The following is an 8,509-nucleotide window of genomic DNA, read 5'->3' on the forward strand; positions in this document are numbered from 1 at the left end:
CGGTGATTTCATATTCTCTCGAGTAAGATGTAATTGTTCCGCATTATAATTCGTAACGTCATGCCTCTGTTGTCTTCGGCCCTTCGGCTGCGGGGAAAGTTAAAGCTCCCGATTCTAACGATGGTAACTCGGTAAATCCCTCCCGGGAGTTAGAAAGCATGAACATTTTTATTGACGATGATTGATTCTTTTCGGCACGCACTGAAGCGTTTCGCGGGCACGCGTCACGTTTCAGCACCCTAATTACGGTTGTCATTTTTGCGAGAAAACAGGAGGAATAATTCTAGGATTCCGCGGAGCAAACTAGGCCGCTTCTCGTAAAACAGGAAAGAACGTAAGAAAAGTAGAGGGGCAAAATTCGGCGCGCAAGATTCAAAATCACATTTCTCGGCGCCCTTAATTTGTGAGAACAAAGAATTGTGAATAATTCTTATCAAAATTCGACGACCAATGTTATATTTCACGTTGGTCGTCGAATTTGCGGAGATGACATTTCTCAAACGTTTGAGGGTGTGCAAATAATTTCAACGGAAAGATTAGAGCAATCAGATCCAACTAAGCATTACAATTTAATTTACAAGTATAGAAACAGGTTAATGTTGAGAATAAAAGGTATATTTGATTATTTTCATTGGGAAATTGTAATCGACTCTGATATTAAAATGGGACCTTGCGGACCTTTGGTCTCAAATTAGTAAAATCGTGAATTTCCTATGCAGGGCGATTTATTATTTTAACGAGTGCGAACTTTGTTAACGTTCTTTGTGACGTGTGGTTTATCAATGCCTTATCACTTGGCGTGGAAGTGTTAAAATTAATACCAAGAGAAGAAACGATTAGAGACTATACATTTCCGGTGACCCTTGAGGATGAGAAAGACCGTTTAAGGGATGTTTTTTTTTTTCCACGGGAAGTACTTTGCCGGATTATCGGTACTTGTAATCTCGTAATTGCTCTCCGCGGAGTACCTGCGAATACGTATTTCGTGATTTATGGAGTCGAAGAGGTAGGATCGACTCCGCTTCCTGGGTGTTCGCTCCAACACTCGGCCAGGAAAGGTCGTTCCTGAGTGAGTACGGATCATGCAGGAGTACATGAAAGTACGTGATGTATCGTGCCTCCGAGCCGAGGAAATTGATAGTGATTACACTTAAAGAGAACGCGGAATTAAAGCACTCTTAAGTAACGCGCTAAGACCCGTTAGGCCGATTCACCGATTGTAAGTCGGGATTATTTTTCCCGCAAATACCGTTCCCCGACTCCGTGGGGGATTTTTGTAATGCGTAATGCTCGATCGAAGGTACTCATCGGTACTCGTGTCCCGTTTGTTAGACGCAAATTGCCGGGGATGAATAGAGTCGTGAACGAGCATGCGGCTCATCTCAATTGATAATGAAGTATGAAGGATGCGTGTCAAGGTGGCGTTGAAAAGACTTGTACACCTTTTTAATATCTGATTCTCGTTAGATACAGTTGGATCACACGTACTTTAGAGAGCTTCTTCAGGAAACGGTCAAAACGGATATAATAAACGCGTAGAAAAATGCGTACCCTGTTACATAAACAAGAGCCTGGGAAGTTAAAGGAATTACTATTAACCAGGAAAATGTAGGGGCACATTGAAAAATTTAATTTACTTAAAATGATCGGAATTATGGTTCTTTTAACTTGATTGTTCTTTAGTGTAGGTCTCATTGATCTTTCCGTAGCGTCTATTATTTAAATTGATCAAACGAATCGATACAAATGAATTGCTTGAATTAGTACAAATTGTGCACGAGTTAAAACCCTCTTCTGTATTTTCGTTGTTAATTCTTCAACTTACACAATTTCGACTTTTTCAATCTTTGTTTCACATCTAACCTTTAACGAAATATTATATTTCATTGGGAATGATTACAAAATGTTTCTTAAAAACGTTATTATGCGTTTCTCTCGTGGCCAAAAATTACAATGCTTCAATCTTAACGCTTTGTATGCTCTTGGAGATCGCATAAGTATGCTCTTCGCCGCAACGCCTGCGCAGTGCGGCCGCATTTACACCGCTGCAAGGCTGGTTGCCGGGACGTAGGCGTTCTCGGCACAGTCAATGCTCACTCCTGAATATTCAGAGACGCCTTTTTACCAGAGAATACACGAGTCTTGCATAATTCATAACACCACGAAAGAACTGTAAGACATCCTCGCAATCCTTGACATCTTCCCACTTAATCGTTCCCCGACATTACCCGAGTAAAGTGACTTAACTAAACGCATTCAAAGAGAAAAATGGTGACTCTTCTTATCTCCCAAATTTTACTCGCGCAGTGAGGAACCAAATTGCAAGAACACTGCAGTATGTATCACAGCGAGAAACAAATGAGGCTCTATTAAACATGATTAAAATATCGCTATAACTTTTAATGGACGAGAATGAGAAGATGTCTTGATAAATAATTATAAGATTATTTTTAATTCAATTACTTCATTAGGAGAAGCTAATGGTTCCACACTCAAATTTAAAATAAACTTTGACTTTTAACGTTTAAGAACTCATTCAGGACCTCATAAAATGATAGAACGCGCGTAGATTTTGTTAAAAATATATGCTTTTCGGGTGAATTAATAAGTATTACTACAATGCTAGGAACACGTGGGTTTGATAGGTTATTTTTATTTAGAGCTACGCTATATAGCGTAAAGTGTCCAAAACAAGAATTGAGGAGTTAAAAAGAGATAAGAATTTAACATTCAATCTCGTCTTTCCTTAAAATGAATAGGAGCTTGGATAGTGGAAGAATTTGTCGCCTTTTATGAAGTTCCATTCCCACGGGAAGCAGTCCAACGACTTCCGTTTCGTCACCCAATAACTGCTGTTCGAGGCGATCCAAATTCTCCCGAACCCAAAAATATATTATCTTGCCCGAGCATTGCTAGAGCCTTGTACAGTCTTCTCATCCCGTGGGATCTGGTTATGTAAATGAGGCGGGACATGGCACGCCTTTTAAATCCCCTTTAAATCCCTTTTAAAATCCTTTACACGCCCTTTAAACCAGATCTACCTGCTTTAAACAGTTTAACATAAAATTAACTTGAATACAATTATCGCGATTCACTTTCAATCAGGAATAAGCGTAACACCTGCGTTTGTCGGGACCCCTCCAATCATTAATTATAATACCTAAAATTATAATTAAACACCACCTTCCATGAATTTACCACGAAAATAAACAAGTTCGTACATTTCTAAGATGTCTATCTTGCATAGCTATTAACCTCTGATTGATAGTGATAAATATCATTTTATAATAAATGTGAATTAGAAGAATCTAGCTGATAACATATTTCGAATAGATATATAATAATCCAGCTTTGAAATTCACAATTAATCTTGGGTAGAAAAATCAATCCTCGACCTGTCCTTATCAACACCGACGCTCGACTGGAAGGAAACCAATGATTACGTATGTTAGGTCGAATCGACCGTGTCGATTCGTTTCCTGAAACCTTCAGACGAGACAATGTTTCCTTCTTAGACCTTTTAAGGCGAAGTGAAACACGTCGAGGAACTTGGTCGACGTCGTTAAAAAAGATTTTTCTAAATGCCTACGTTGCCGACGTTCGTTTTTATATTGATAGCTGTGTCGAATTATATTGGGTATTGTACCAAATGGCATACTCCACCTGTCGTTTTCGTACGATAATTATAAAGAAATCGAAGTAAAACTCCAGAAATCCTCTGGATTCATGCTTTCTGGGGCCCTAATTGACTACAGAGAGACCCCCAGCGCCATCTGTGATTTCCAGGTCAATTAAATCTTCACTCCAAGACCTCGTATTACCATCGTTTTGACATAGAAGCGCATACAACATTTTTTTGCTGTTGTCCCGTTCAAATGCGAGTTTATCGATTACCAGAGGGTTCTAAATTGTCGTAAAATTGTCCTGACCCTTTCGACTCTCATATCAGACCCTTCAATAAATCTATATTGATCGAAATATGAGAGCTCGACGCCATTTTGGTTCTGGTCTGGGTTAAGTTAAAAAATGTTTTCCAAAAATCCAAATTTTGAATGTGTCAGGACAATTCTTAGATGATCAGGAGTGATGTGTCAAAGTTTCGGATAGTTTGGTTTAATACCCTTGAAAAAAAGTGTTGTATTCGAATCGACTGATTTGAAGGGTGTTTCACTTCACCTTAAATTCCTTTAAATCTCTACGAGAAGTGACGTATGGCGCGAAAAATATCCCCGACCTGCCATTCTCCGCAAATCTCGGTACCGGACGACGCCTTGTTGGCCACCAGCGAGAGGTTATGTTTTGTCAGGTCGAATCGCGCGCGGCAATTCGCTTTTCAATACCGTAGCCCGAGACAGGAGTGGTTGACGTGCCTGTCGACACGGGGATAAATACCGTCCGTCAAACTAAACACGGTACCCACTCCCTAGGCAGCATGTCATTTACATCATTTACACCATTGCACGTTTGCGCCAGCGGAGTCTAACTTAAAATAAATTCCTCACTTTACACTTTTAACGTTTGCCCAACAATTAATGCCTTTCCAACAGGTTGAACAAAATGAAAGATCGAGAAGTTACACCCTACCGTTTCACCCCTTTTCGTCCCCCCAAAACGAGCACAACGTAATCCCAAAGTGGGTAATTTATTTCAGGGACACCCCGAGGAGAAGTAACTATTCTAAAGTGTTGATAATACCCAACCGTTTGTTATGAACGTGTTAAAAAAAAAAAGAAAAGTCACTTCTGTGTATTACCTATAAAACGCGTATTGTCGTATTCGCGGATGCAAAATCTGTTACTCTGATAAAAGCGCTCGTAACACTTGGATCGATATGCACACCTTAAAATTCCACGCTCACGGACCTCTGATATTAAATATTGCTAGAATCATCAAAGGACGTTTATTCCGCTGCTTTTTATTACATTGGTGGCATTCTTCGACGGTGCCAGCCGGGGAATATTCCGAAAGACTTTAAGAGCCGGTCGCTTACGAAAGTATTCTTGACTCCGGACGTGTTCGCAGCTCCGCGATCACCTTTCGTCCGGACTTCATCCCGGGATAAGTAGACGAGAATGTAAACATCAGTCAGCGACCTGAAGTGTTATTACTTAACGTTCTATGGCGACTTATAAATACGACGGGCGTTTCGAGTGATTCCCACCTCGTGGGCCCTCTCCTTACCTACAGAGTCGGAGTTACGCAAGGCTTTCGCGACGGCGCGGAAGGCCCTAAATTGCCGTAAACGTTTAACAACTTCGCGGAAGTCGAGCGAAACTGTGTCCCCGATCGAGTGCCATCGTGGCTGCTTTGTCGTAAATGATTTCCACTCCCTGTCCCTCCTGGTCGCTCCGGCATCCTGGGGCCTCGGCGAGGGAGCGACGCGCGGCCTAGACGCAGCGGTATCTCCGCAGATAAGGGGAGGAACCGTGCAGCTGTAATTGGCGATTTGACGATACCTTTATAGGATATATATGCTTACTTCCATGCCAATTGACGACCGTGGATTATTGATCGTTGGTCATTGGATGTACTCGAGTAAACTTCCTTTTAGCTAGGTTCGCAAATAAATGATTACCCCACGTACAAATGATTACTATCCAGGGTACTAATATGTGCGCGCGAAATGTCCCGTCGATGAAGAAGATTTTTCTAAATGTCTACATTGCCGACGTTCGTTTTCATATTGACAGCTGTGTCGAATTATATTGAATATTGTACCAAATGGTATACTCCACCTGTCGTTTTTGTACAATAAATGTCAAGAAATCGAAGTAAAAATCCAGAAATCCTCTGGATTCATGCTTTCTGCGGCCCTAATTGACTGCAGAGGGACATCCTGCGACATCTGTGATTTCCAGGTCAATTAAATTTTCACTCCGAGACCACGTATTCCCATCGTTTTAGCCTAGAAGCGCATACAACACTTTTTTTGCCTTTATCCCGTTCAAATGCGAGTTTATCGATTACCAGAGTGTTCTAAATTGTCGTAAAATTGTCCTGACCCTTTCGACTCTCATATCGGAGCCTTCGATAATTGTATATTGATCGAAATATGAGAGCTCGACGCCATTTTGGTTCTGGTCTGGGACAAGTTAACAAATTTTTTCCAAAAATCCAAATTTTGAATGTATCAGGACAATTCCTAGATGATCCCCTTATCTTATATGACACCCTTAAAAAAAGGTGTTGTATTCGTATTGACTGATTTGAAGGGGGTTTCACTTCACCTTAAGGGGGCTTTTACTTATTGACTGGGTTAAAGTACTCATTTTTCAAACGGGGACAGGATAGAAACGAAAGTATATATTTAAATGCAGTTTAAGCGGTTATTAACCTTTTAGATACATATTGATGTGATTGTTTACAATTTTACGTAAACGAATGTTTCAGTTAAGATACAGTATGAAGAATTGTTTTATCGGTGTACATCGTTGTTTGTCATATGTTTTTAGGCGGACCGATCACTCCAGGGTATTCTGCCTTTGGACGGATTTTTAGTACTTAGAAATGACCATTTTCATTCATTTCCGACAGCATTCGATATTTGTTAAAATGTGGTGTTATCAATGTTTGAAGAAACTGACAGAAAGAATATTAATAAATAACCAACATTTTCTGTATTTTCACTTCCATACAGTTGTCGGTGGTTATTTTTAAAGCCACATATTCTATCAATATGTGTGCAAAATATGAACCATGGGAAGCAAAACCTTTTGAGATATTTTATAATATTTTAAAAGTATGGTTAATCACGCTTAAACCTTATTTAAACTGTGGGTTTTCATTATTTCCTGTACAGTCAGAAAAATGGATATTTTTACCCTGTCAGTATAAACCTCCTTAATTTAAACTAGCTCATAATTAACATTTTTATATGCGCGCTATTTTACCATTACATCAGACATTACAGAAAATAGACCCTTGAATAATATTGCATTTTTTCCTGTACAGTCAGAAAAATGGATATTTTTACCCTGTCAGTATGAACCTCCTTAATTTATACTGGCACGTAATTAACGTTTTTATATACGCGCTATTTTACCATTACATCAGACTTTACGGAAAATAGACCCTTGAAGAACGTTGCATCTAGGAAGTCAGGTGAGTGAGGTTACGCGGCAGAGTGCAAGGTCAGGGGCTGATTGAAGCGAGCGAGCACGTGACTACCAAGATCCAAGATGGCGGTGCGCGCCGCGCAGATCGGTTCTAGAGACGCATCAGCGTGACGGCCAAGCGATATGCTGAGCGATGTTAACGGTGCCTAAGACGTAACAGAAGTATTTTTCCCGCTAGGCCATTGCAGTTTATACCCCACCAAGGTCTCGGGGCAGCGGAAGTTTTCTTCCGGATGTTGCGGTGAATTTCCCTCGCGTCGACATTCGATACTCCACCCTCGAAACTCGATATCTCTGAAAACGAGGTGTTAACGAGGAGGTGATAACACTTCACTGAAACATTGAAAAGTTGATTAATACTAAATTAAATTACCGCTCGATATGGCATAAATTAATAGGTCGGCCTAGAAAAGTGTCTATTAATCAGTACCGCATATACGCGCAGAAAGAAAAAAAATTGTATTCATTGAATAAAATCGTTTCATCGACTACATTTGATCCTTAGTTAAATTGTTATGTCAATTTTAGAAAATATTTCGGTCGATAACCCGAATATGGTTAATGTGAGAGATTACATTTGTATTTGGGAAGATCTATCATAATGACGTTTTTTCTTACACGTTACGTAACGTGTCAAAAACGCCATTACTTATGTATTAACCCAATAATTATTTTTTACAGCTAAACCAAGGAAAATATTGTTAATTTAATTACTCTATATCCACAAATTGGTTTCTCAGATAGACGAAACTAAATAACCATTTTTCCCATAAGTAGTGCGGGTATGGAAAGGTTAATTCATTTCCTTCGCGTATTATTCCCCAAAAACAATAGAACTGATCCATATCGGCATTATTGATATATATCCCGACATGACAGGGGTTATGTTCGATTAGTACTCCGTCAGGCGTCGTGTCGAAAAAGTCAGCTGTGAAGGGTTGCGCGGCGAGGGTGGCGAGCCGAGCGCTGATTGGTCGATGCGGGTGGGCACGTGACCACAGCGGGCCAAGATGGCGGCGCGGCCAGCCGGCGCGCGCGCCGCAGTTCGGTTTTCGTGGTGCGTCAGCGGGACGTTCGCGATGTGCTGAGCGGTGTTAACAGTGCCGAGGAGGCGATATCGAGGTATTCATCCCGCTAAAGCGCGACGATTCCACCCCACGTCATGGGATCCAGGCTGCGGAAGTTTTTCCGGATGTCGCGGTGAGTGTTTCCCGCATTGACATTCGATATACTCGACATTCGATACCGAGGCGTCGACGTCGGAACGGATTCTCGAGCGGGAGTGAATGGCGAATTCTCTCGCCGATGTGCCGTTCCTATCGCCGGAGTATGACTAACCCGGGCCTCGGTAATCCGCCGATAAAACGCGTCGCGGCGCGCCGTAATTGAGTCCC

Source organism: Orussus abietinus, unplaced genomic scaffold (genome assembly GCF_000612105.2).
Source record: "Orussus abietinus isolate OABI.00-Male unplaced genomic scaffold, Oabi_2.0 scaffold265, whole genome shotgun sequence".
Classification (NCBI taxonomy): Eukaryota; Metazoa; Arthropoda; class Insecta; order Hymenoptera; family Orussidae; genus Orussus; species Orussus abietinus.